General features: G+C 42.1%; 1 protein-coding gene across 1 annotated transcript in view; it reads right to left on the reverse strand.

The window, feature by feature from the left end:
- The window catches only part of DIAPH2 (diaphanous related formin 2), a 1,482,340-nt gene that overhangs the window by 1,210,286 nt on the left and 259,517 nt on the right, over positions 1–12,537 (reverse strand). The window lies entirely within an intron of this gene.

Here is a 12,537-nt window from a genome sequence, read left to right on the forward strand (position 1 = left end):
TGGGGACTTCTAACCCCAGGCTTTGCAGCCTGCTTCTCAGTACTGGGACACACAGCCCTACTTCTTCTTTTGGACACCCAGTCCTTCCTTCCTTGGACACCCAGTCCTTTCTTTCTTTAGACTCACAGTCCTTTCTTTGAACACACAGTTCCTCTAAGTACTGAGGCTACACAGTCCAACACTAATGCTTTAGGGACTTCTTACCCCAGCCTGCTTTTCTTCGTTGAGCACACAGTCCACCACAAGACCATAGGGTATAGCCAGTTCTTTCCAGGGGAATCTCTCCCTTCAGCTACCAGCTCTCTTCTTTTCCTTTTACATCTCAGGTGGGGTATAAAGTGGTTAATTAGCTACACAGGACCCAGCCCATAACCTCCTACACCTGTGGACCTCCCAGGGCTCTCCCCGGTCCTAGAGACCTCCACCTATTCTCCGAGCGCCATCTAGTGGCCTGCCCCGGCTAGGACAGCCTCTTATTTATCACAGACTCCTATTTTATTTTGCACCTTCAGAGAAGGTGAATAGAGTCTCTAGGCCCTGTTTACTAAGCCACACTAGTGTTTTTAGCGAATGCTAAAATTAGCGTTGCATTAAACGTTAGAGTCACCCTGTTCCTATGGGCGACTTAGTGTTTAGGGCATGCTAATCATTAACAAGTGCTAAAAACGCTAGTGTGGCTTAGTAAACAGGGACCTCTGTGAGTATGGAAGCAAGTGTAGTATACCTTACATTTTTTAAACCTCCCCCTCTTTCCTATTAACAATTGGAGTTCTCTCCCTATTCCTAATGTATATTGTCCAGTCTGATTGTCTAGCCCTGATATGATTTCAGACTATACACTACCTAGATCATATTTCCCATTAGGCAGGATACTAAACTTTAATAAAACTTGAAACTTGAAATTGTGGGGGGGGGGGGGGGGTGAGGAATCATTATTTCAAGGGGAATCAGATCAGGGAAGGATCCATATTGTCGGAAGATCAGATCAAAGGGGAGTAGTTATTGTGGGAGATCAGACTGGATGGGATGTGTCAGGTGGTATGTTGCCATGGCTGTGATGTATGTTTTGATATTTGGAATGGGACTGCACTGCATTACCTGGCACTGCATGTAACAGGTGCCATGTGGCAATTGTCTGCCCTGTGTGGTAATGCAGTGCAGATGCTGGAAGCACCCCCTGCATTTATTGCATAGGCTTTGCAGTTACCATGCACTAGTTTTTGCAAACTATCAGACAGTGAGTGAGTGCAAAACCTCTCCACACTTAATTGAATGGCCTCTTAATTGCTAAAATAAAAGTCTCTTTTCTTTTCTTTTCTTTTTTTTTTAAACTTTTTAAATGTTTATTTTGGGAATGGATTTCCTTAACTTTCATAGGATGATGCACACAGCCCTGATACTCACAATCACTGTCACATAATTGAAAATACTGAAAATTATGAGGCAACTTAAAGTATTCCTGCGATATCCACCCCTTAATTTGCTGTTGTACTTCCCTTTGAAAAGTAATGCTATGCATTAACAAGATGATGAATTACCTGTGTTTTTCTTCCTAATTCTTCTTATTTATGGTGAGATAAAAGACAGGCAATTGAAGGTGACATAAAAATAGAACTAGTATCCACCAGTTGTTGCTTGAGATTTAAGAGAAATATTTCTGCATGATGTAGAAATTATTTGCAACTTGCAAGCTTCTTTTATCTGGCCTGCATTATAGCTCCCTAAATTCCTTGCTCAATTCCAAACAAACCACTGATGCAGAAATTCCCTATCACTTTGGCATTAGTGGGGAAATAGCTATCTATACACTACATTATTCAGTAAGATATGTTGGTATTAAAATATCTGTTAATCAGTTTTAGAGCTATGGTGTTCAAAACTCAGAACAATATGTAAAACATTTCTTTTCCAAAGGGAATGACTAATCTTCTGCATAGCTCTGATAAGTAACAAGAAATAGGTTTATCTCAGAAGAATAAGAACGGCATATCAATCATAACCAAAGTTCTTTAGGGGCCCTTTTACAGAGCAGTAGTAAGCCGAACGCAGGCTTACCACTCACTCTTCTGGGACTACCGCTGGCCCAATGCGGCCGCCGGTGGTAGTCCTGCCCTCAGCGCACGCCATTTCCAGGGGAAAAAGAAAACCCCTGGAAATTGCTTCCATGGCAGTAATCCGGCGGTAACCGGGCGTCGCTGTGTGCTGCCCGGTTACCGCAGGGTTAGCATGGGAGACTTATAGCCACCTCAAAGGGTGGTGGTGGTTAGGGCTCCCCATCGCATGGCCACGCAGTAAAAGTTCTCTTAACGCATGGCCATGTGTGTCTGGGGTTTTTTTTTACTTGCTACGGTAAAAAGGGCACTGGCATGCGAGAAAAACGTAGCTTGGTAAAAGGGCCCCTTAGTTTGGACGGTCCCTAACTGAATCCAATAAAGTTGGGTCAGACATTTTTCATATACTTTTCCCTCTTCGTTCATATCTGTTATAGGATTTATACAAATTTTTTTTAATTGTTTCAGTGAGCACCAAGTGTAATCGTCTTTTTTTTTCAAAATGTTTCTCTTTTATAGATTATACCAAAATTATGTCATTTCTAGTTCTGTTATATTCATCATTTCACCAATGATCCAAAGTATCACAAAAGGTAAAATGTTATTTTAATTAAAAAGATCATTAAATTTCAGTAAATCAAATTTGGTTTTCAAATTATATGATGAACCTTACTATTTAACTTCTGTACTTAAAAAAAAGAAAATTAAAATAATTAAAAACTCGTGTACAGATATGTAACAGGTGATTTGATGAATACATACACAATGTTACATAAGTACATAAGTAATGCAACACTGGGAAAAGACCAAGGGTCCATCGAGCCCAGCATCCTGTCCATGACAGCGGGCAATCCAGGCCAAGGGCACCTGGCGAGCTTCCCAAATGTACAAACATTCTATACATGTTATTCCTGGAATTGTGGATTTTTCCCAAGTCCATTTAGTAGTGGTTTATGGACTTGTCCTTTAGGAAACTGTCTAAACCCTTTTTAAACTCTGCTAAGTTAACCGCCTTCACCACGTTCTCCGGCAACAAATTCCAGAGTTTAATTATGCATTGGGTGAAGAAAAGGTTTCCCCGATTTGTTTTAAATTTACTACACTGTAGTTTCATTGCATGTCCCCTAGTCCTAGTATTTTTGGAAAGCGTGAACAGACGCTTCACATCCACCTGTTCCACTCCACTCATTATTTTATATACCTCTATCATATCTCCCCTCAGCCGTCTCTTCTTCAAGCTGAAAAGCCCTAGCCTCCTTAGTCTTTCTTCATAGGGAAGTCGTCCCATCCCTGCTATCATTTTAGTCACCCTTCGCTGCACCTTTTCCAATTCTACTATATCTTTCTTGAGATGCGGCAACCAGAATTGAACACATTACTCAAGGTGCGGTCGCACCATGGAGCAATACAACGGCATTATAACATCCTCACTCCTGTTTTCCGTACCTTTCCTAATAATACCCATCATTCTATTCGCTTTCCTAGCCGCAGCAGCACACTGAGCAGAATGTTTCAGTGTATTATCGACGACGACACCCAGATCCCTTTCTTGGTCCGTAACTCCTAACGTGGAACCTTGCATGACATAGCTATAATTCGGGTTCTATTTTCCCACATGCATCACCTTGCACTTGCTCACATTAAACATCATCTGCCATTTAGCAGAATATCTGTTAGAAATCTAGTATAGAAAAAGGTTAGGTCATGAATATTGTGGCAAATGCAGGATTTAAATTGCATAAATATTGAAGTCCTTTTTGTTTACTATGGAAGTCACATGGACTGGTACATCTTCAATCTGTGGACCCATTGAGTGGAATAGACTGAAATCATGGCTTAAACATTAATCCTGCTTGCTTCCCTTTAAGAAATGCCTAAGAGACCTCTTTTTATTTAAGGCCTATGAGAATGTTGTACCACAGAGTATTTATCCCCCCCCCCCCCCCCCAGTTTACTAAGCCGCACTAGTGGCTGCTGTGCGCTAATGCCAACACAGCCCATTCACTTTGGGGCCCTTTTAAAAAGCGGTGGTAAGATCAATGCAGCACGCTAATCTGGAGCTACCGCCAGCCCAACGCGGGTATCGGCAGTAGTTTCAGCCCCAGCATGTGCTATTTCCCGCGCTGGGGAAAATAGGGGTGTATTTTTTAGCATGTTGCGAACTAGGCGGTAATCGGGCAGCACTGTTTAATACAAACTCAACAGGGAGTCCAGAAGCATTATTTTAGTTTCCTTGATTCTAAATTTCAGTGGGAAAGCTTCATATTAATCTGGATGTTTGTAGAAGACCTCAAGAATGGAGGACAAAATTGTTTTGCCATGTGGCAAGAAGTATTATCTCTGGGTGCTACATTTTTTGTTAAGATTTCATACAAATTCATAATCCAGGTTTGAGAAGTATCTTTCGTATTTTTTGAACCTTCAAAATTGCATGTGTTTATTAAATCTAGGAGTGAACAGTGTTGTATAGTACATGGGTATGGTGTAAACTTACAGGGCATTTAATGAATGATTGATGAATGCAATCTTTTTCCTATTTTTTTATTTTATCATTATACATTGGTTTGGTTATTTCTGTTCTTGGATTTTTCTCCCTTTTGTGATCTAAAGTTCCTATTTTGTAACTGGTAATTTCATTTACTTTTTTTTTCTAATTTTGGAAATTTCTTCTCAAGATGTTATGCTCTTCTGTTTATAATTGTAAAATTTTATAAAGAGAGAAAAAAAAAGACTGTAAGCCCTCCAGAAACAGGAAAGATACCTTGGGGTCCTTTTACTAAGCTGCAAAAAATGTGGCCTTAGCACACCCTTATGCAAGTATTTTCCATGTGCTAAGGCCGTTTTTACCACGGCCAGAAAATGGCCGATTTTCCATTTCCAAATTAGTGGCCATGCGCTAATGTTGCCATTAGCACATGACCATCACCAAATATTACTGGGTGAGCCCTTACTGCCAACACGTTTGCTGGTGGTTCAAGCTCATGCACTAATCCCATGCTAATCAATGAGGGGCCCTTTTAATAAGGCACATCGAAAAATGTCCTGTAGTATAGGCACATGTATTTGACGCACGCAGGTCCATTTTTCAGCATGCCTGCAAAAAATGACTTTTTTGCCGAAAATGGCCGTGTGGCAAATCAGTGCACATCCATTTTGGGCTCGAGACCTTACCGACATCGATTGACTGAGTGGTAAGGTCTCACGCGGTAACCAGGCGGTAATCGTCTGTGTGCGTATAATGCCAATTACCACCCGGTTAGTGCCATGCGGTAGAAAACAGAAATTATTTTCTGCCACACATTTAGGATGTGCATCAAAATTAGAACTACCACCCGGGGTTTCTAATCTGACGTGTGCAGGTGCCTATTGGGCTCATTTTCGAAAGAGAGGACGCCCATCTTTTGACATAAATCGGAAGATGGATGTCCTTCTCCCAGGGTTGTCCAAATCGGTATAATCGAAACCCGATTTTCGAAGTCCTCAACTGCTTTCCGTCGCAGGGACGGCCAAAGTTCAAGGGGGCGTGTCAGAGGCGTAGCAAAGGCGGGACTTGGGCGTGCCTAACATTTGGACGTCCTTGACCCATAATCGAAAGAAACAAGGATGTCCCTGAAAAACACTTGAATGACTTTACCTGGTCATGTTTTTCTTACGACCAAGGCACAAAAAGGTGCCAGAAATGATCAGATGACCACCGGAGAGAATCGGGGATGACCTCCCCTTACTCCCCCCGTGGTCACTAACCCCCTCCCACACTCAAAAAGCATCTTTCAAAATATTGATTGCCAGCCTCAGATGTCATACTCAGGACCATGACAGCAGTATGCAGGTCCCTGGAGCAGTTTTAGTGGGTGCAGTGCAGTTCAGGCAGGCGGGCCCAGCCCATACCCCCCCCCCACCTGTTACATTTATGGAGGAAACAGCGAGCCCTCCAAAACCCACCAGAAACCCACTGAACCCACATCTAGGTGCCCCCCTTCACCTGTAAGGGCTATGGTAGTGGTGTATAGTTGGGGTAGTGGGTTTTAGGGGTGGGTGGGGGGCTCAGCACACAAGGTAAGGGAGCTATGTACCTGGGAGCAATTTATGAAGTCCACTGCAGTGCCCCCTAGGGTACCCAGTTTGTATCCTGGCATGTCAGGGGGACCAGTGCACTAGAAATGCTGGCTCCTCCCACAACCAAATGGCTCGCATTTGGCCGTTTCTGAGATGGACGTCCTTGGTTTCGAAAATCGCTGAAAATCAGAAACGTCCATGTATAGGGATGACCATCTCTAAGGACGACTAAATTTCAGGATTTGGACGTTCCTGACCATATTATTCAAACAAAAGAAGGATGTCCATCTTGTTTGAAAAATACGTGTTTCCCCGCTCCTGGAACAGGACGTTTTGTGAGGACGTCCAAATCGAAACGTGGACATCCCTTTCGAAAATGCCCCTCTATGTGTCTTAGTAAAAGCGCCCCTTAGTGTGTGGTAATGTGCCTGCACTAACTGATTCGCACTGTCATGCTCACTCTCCACCCCCAAACACATCTCCTCCGAGACAACTAAAGCAAAAAAATTTTAGTTTGAAGTGCACATTGGGTTTTTAGTGCATGATGCCTTAGTACGTCCCACGGTAAGCCCTTTTAAGCTTTGGTAAGCATGCACTAACACTTTCCACAGCTTAGTAAAAGGAGCCCCTAGTGTACCTAAATGGTTTACGGTTTACGGTTTATTCATCTTAATATACTGCCAGTTGTGTGAAAACACAGCAAAAGTGGTTCACAATTCAAATAAATGAGAAATAGAAACAATAAAAAAAACAGAAAAAAACTCTAATGTAAGACAGGAAAGAGGAATATAAACAAAAGGAGAAAAGACATACAAGTATACACAAGCTGAGAACTATGCACTACCTGCTCATCCACAAACTTGCTCCTCAAGAGACACAGAGGATTTGCTAAGCTGCGGCAAAAGGGGGCCTGCGCTGGCATCAGCACATGTTTTGGCAGATGCTGAGGCCCTCTTTAACTGCAGTAGGTAAAAAGCTGTTGTTTTTTTCAAAGAGAAGCAGTTGCTGCACGGCCATTTCGGGGGGGGGGGGAGCACTTACCGCCACCCCGCATGGTAAACACAGCACTAGAAATGGCGCATGCTGGAGGTGGGAACTACCACCGGGCTGCTGTGATATCTCAGAAGTACTTCCGGTTTAGCGAGCGATAAGCTTGTGTTGGGCTTACCGCTGCTTAGTAAGGGCCCTGTTTACTAAGGTGCACTAGCGCACGACTATAGCACGGCTTAATAAACAGGGCCCTAAGGCCTGTTGAATTAAGTATGGGGCCTTTTTACTAAGCCATGGTAGGCTCTACGTGCGTGCAGCATGAGCCCAAATGAGACTACCGCCAGGCCAGCGCACCCTCCCCCCCCCTCCCCCCCCGGTGGTAATTTCAGATTTGGCATGTGCACTTAACGCCTGGATGAATTATTTATTTCCTCCCATGCACGCCGTTTCCAGTGGTAATCAACAGTTGGCATGTGCTGACCAATCACCGCATATGTAGCGCATGAGCCCTTACCGCTAGATCAGTGGGTGATGTTAAGGGCTCAGGCCGGTTTTAGATGTGTGCTAGTTTCAGTTTTACCGCATGCCCTTTTCTCGTCACATTTAAAAAAAAAAACTTTTTTGCAGACGTGGTATAAACTGGCCTGGCACGCTCCCAAAACACGAGCCTACACTGCCGCAGGCCACTTTTTACCATGGCTTAGTGAAAGGGCCCCTATGTTTTTAATGCAGTCTTAAACTTGTGAAAAGAAGGCTCAGTGCAAAGGGCCAAAGCCACTGAGTTCCAGAACACAGGAGTGATATAGAAAAATGCACTTTGCCAGGTAGATTCCAGGTGGGCCAGGTAAGAGGAAGGGAAATACAGAATGTAGCTCACCTTCAGCTACTAGTGAAAAGATGTGAGTTAAATTTAAATGATAATAATTAAATAATTAGCTGTCTCCAGTTTCCACAATTCTCTATGAGCATTCAACTGTTTGGGAATGATTAGGGTTTGGATGTTGCCCCCATGTCCTCCACAAGAAGGTTATTCAACACATTCATCACCCTTCCTGTAGTGATATATTTTCTGGTATTGCCCTACTCTTTTTAGAGTTCCAGTCTGCTGACTTCTTCCTTGAAAGGGACTTTGCTGTCTGTGCATTCTTTAGGCTTCTGTTGTGTTGGAATGCCTATTTTGATAACAACATAAAACATGTCATACTGGGTCAGACCAAATGTCCATCAAGTCCAGAATACTGTTTGCAACAATGACCAATCCAGGCCACAAGTATCTGGCAGAATCCCCAAAATTTGATCCATTCTTTGTTGCTTACACCCAGGAACAAGCAGCAGGCTTTCCCAAGTCTATATGTCAAATAAAGATTTATGAACCTTTTTCTCTAGGAACTTGTCTAATTCTTTTGTTAAACTCATCTATGTTAACGCTTTCACTAAATCATCCAGTAACAAATTCCACTGCTTAGTAGTGTTTCAAATGAAAAAAAATAAAAAATTACTTCCTCTGATTTATGTTAGCATAAATTAGATTGGTTTCTGAGTGAATTTATTTAGGGCAAAGCAAGGCTTGGCTCACTACAGCATGAGTGACATTTCCGAAGGAAGAATTTGTGCTCTACGTTCATGAATTGATTCTAGTTATTTGACATTTCGAAAAACTTTAAAAACTTGGCTATTTGGTAAACATTTTTTATCTAATTAATCGATTACTACTGCTTTGGAATATGTAATTTCCTCGATTTTATTTGGCCAGTCTCTTTTTATTGTAATCCACATAGAACTATCAAGGTATTCATGGACTAGAAGCAATGTATAACATAGAATAACATAACATGTGCAAAAGGTCATTTTTTATATGACGCCTAAATTCAATTTTGGATGTTTTTCAAGAAACTCCAATAGCAAACGTGGCCATTTTCAAAGCTTTAGTGGATGGCAAACATTTCTGTTGACTGTCAACGAGAATACTGTTATGCTACCCCCCCCCCCCCCTCCGTACTAAGTTTTCACATATTATTTACCAGTCCTATTTCAGTTAATGTATTCTAAGGGTCAGATGCACTAAACTTAACGAGCCATTAATGAGCCATTAATGAGCAAGTAGTAAACCCTGGCATGCACTAAAGGCCATGTTCCGATCACGGTAGCAGCTAACGAAAACAGAATGCGGATGATCCAAAGGCTATTGCAAGGCTATTATAATGAGATGCACTACGGTTTTCCAATCCCCTTACTGTGAAAAATCCTAACGGGAGGTCTACACCTCTCGTTGGGGCAAATCGGAAGAAAAAAATGTCGTCAGTGACATCCTTTTTGGACGTCCTTCACCTGGAAAAATAAAATGGCCATCCAAAAAGTCATCTTTCAAAAATACAGTGCAGTTGAGGATGTCCATCCAAAAAGACGTCCTTTTTGGACGCCCCACCCCCAATAATAAAAACGTCCTTTTTGGACGTGCTTCACTCAGCTAAAAGACCTGGAAGTCTCTGAGCCAATCACAACACGTTTAGCTGAGCTAAACGCGCTGTGATTGGCTCAGAGACTTCCAGGTCTCTCAGTTGAGTGGACGTCCAAAAAGGACGTTTTTATTATTGGGGGGGGGGACGTTCTCTATGGACGTCCCTGACGAGCACTTGGCTTTCTTTTTTTTTCCCTTCCTCTGCGCCCCCCCCCCCCCGAGGTCACCGCTCCCCCTCCCCCCTGTATTGAAATCACAACTTCCTGCAGCCCCGGCCTCCCCAACATCCTCCAAGCCCCCTCCACGCCCCGGGGCCCCACCCCCGCCTCCCTCCCTGAGGTTGAGGTCGTCGCCGCCGCTACTCCCCCCCCCTCCGTTTGCCACCGGCCGGGCTGGAAGGGGGGAGCGACGACAGTGACCTCGGGGGGGGGGGGGCGGCAGTGGAAGGGGAAAAAAAAGAAAGCCAAGTGCTCGTCAGGGACGTCCATAGAGAACGATCCCCCCCCCCCCCCGCAATAATAAAAACGTCCTTTTTGGACATGCTTTACTCAGCTGAGAGGCCTGGAAGTCTCTGAGCCAATCACAGTGCGTTTAGCTGAGCTAAACGCGTTGTGATTGGCTCAGAGACTTCAAGGTATCTTAGCTGAGTGAAGCACGTCCAAAAAGGACGTTTTTATTATGGGGCGAGGATGTCCAAAAAGGACGTCTTTTTGGATGGACGTCCTCAACTGCACTCTCCGGCGTCTTCCTTTCAGGCGGCACAGAGGCGTATTTGGCATGCGCAGAGCAGCCAGCATAATGCTTGCCTGCTCTGCAAATGCTCGACCAGCCGACTGGCCCACTGTTTACCGATGGAATAGAGAATGCAAGTGAGCTACAACGAGTAGCTCATTTGCATTTCTTTTCCTTGATGCATGCCCGTTCCTTACCGATTCGCTAAGGGAATCGGTAAGGGAAGGGCTTTAATGATTTTTTAGTGCATCTTGGCCTAAGAGTCTGTATGGCTTGAGTGCATAGAACAAACTAGGCATTACCTGAAGAAGTTGCAACACTTGAGTGTAGTTAAGCAGCAAGGGGCCATCTTAGCTCAGATATAAGGCTTATAAGAATCTCACATCAAAGGATATCTCCTATAAAAAGCAGAGTCCTCACTCCTCAGAGGCTGCGGTAGCTTATAGCGGAGAGGATTGAAGGGATGGAGGTTGGGAGGGACCTGGTGGAGTTGAATCTTGGGATATGGGGGTTGCCTGGATGGGATTGGTCTAACAATTATAGATAAATGTGGTCCTTCACTAAAGATTGTTTTATCTGTTCCAGTTAGAAGTTTACAAGTTATTTATAGTTGTGATTATTTGAGGGAAGAGGAATGGGGAGGGGGGGAGGGGATGGGGAGTTAATTCAACAAAAAAGCTGTTTCAGCCTTTGCATATCTGATATTAGCAATACACTGTTAGAACTTGTACAGAGATGCATGGAATGATATATTATCTTGTGGTTGCTATGTTGATGCTCTAATAAAACCATTTAAACATAAAGTTCCATGCTACTAAAAAAAAAAAAAAGAATCTCACATGTCAGCATGGAAGAGCATTAATATAAAAAGATTTAAATGGTACTTGCAATGGTACTTGCAAAAGAGATCTTACAATGTTCAGAAATTCAGTGAGTATGATACCAGAAGAATGAAAAAAAAGGTTTCTTATTTGCATAAGAGATCACCATAAGACAATTATAAACATCAGATAAGAAAAAAGCTGAAAATATCTACTTTTTGCAAAAACCAAACAAACAATTTTGTTCCTGTCTTCTTTGGGCCCCTGTGGCAAAATGAGGCCTTCGCTGGAATCGGCGTGTGTTTTTGATGCGTGCCAAGGCCCCCTTTTATAGCAGCAGGTATAAGATAGGTACTTGCCTTTTATAGAATTGTAATTTTAAGGATATAATTCAGGATGACTGTTCCATCTCTTGCTTATGTAGACCGCAGTAAACCACACTTGTTAAGGTATTTGTGGTATATAAATAACAAATGTCATGTAATGTAATGTTTATTTACAGAGTGTATCATAAGTTTCTTGAAAGTCAACCGTGGGCAATGATGTATACCAGATAAGTGCTACTGACTGTTATTGTCTATTGTTACAGATGCGGCATAGTGACGTTGTGGTGTTAAAAAAAGTATATATATATATATATATATATATATATATATATATTTTTTTTTTTTATATATATGGAATGGATGTAATGACACAATTCTTACTATTTTGGATATAGTTTTGGAAAGTAGTTCATTGCCATATTTATGGACATATATTTTATATTAGGGGAATGACTAATGATGTTGTTGAAAGCCAAAACTGACTGGTAATCATGGTATTGACATTTTCAACATAGGTTCAAGTGAGGGGTTAATAAACTACATCCTCTGTATACTGATAATCTCACTTTATTTAAAAGGGTATTCTGAAATTAATATACCTATTGTATCTATATATCTGTGCAGAAATAAAAGATTAAAAATTATAGACAAGGTCAAACATACCTACTTCAACTAACACTTTTATGCACCACTTATTTCTTGTTATAATTAAATAATTTGTAGAATCCTAATACTCTTGTTTCTCTACAAGCATGTAGAATTAATTCAAGCCTCCTTCCCAGGTTCAGGCTTGATTTTTCTTTATTTCATGGCAATTCACAAAGATAAGCTTAATATCAAGTTTAATATTAGGCTTAAGGTAAGCTTAATATCTACTCTCAAATACTTTCACCTGAATACTTCAATTATGTCATACTAAAGAACTCACGACTGCCTTCCAATTTCTTTCAGCTAGCAGCAATTTATCTATTATTATATTCTGCTCCCATCTTCATCATGGGAAGTATGACGATATAAAGTGCTAAAGGCAGGCACTATTTAAAATTCAGTATTCCTTTTTAGAGAATTTGAAAGGTGATGCAGCCACCTTAATCATCTTTTGC

This window comes from Microcaecilia unicolor, chromosome 7 (genome assembly GCF_901765095.1).
Source record: "Microcaecilia unicolor chromosome 7, aMicUni1.1, whole genome shotgun sequence".
Classification (NCBI taxonomy): domain Eukaryota; kingdom Metazoa; phylum Chordata; class Amphibia; order Gymnophiona; family Siphonopidae; genus Microcaecilia; species Microcaecilia unicolor.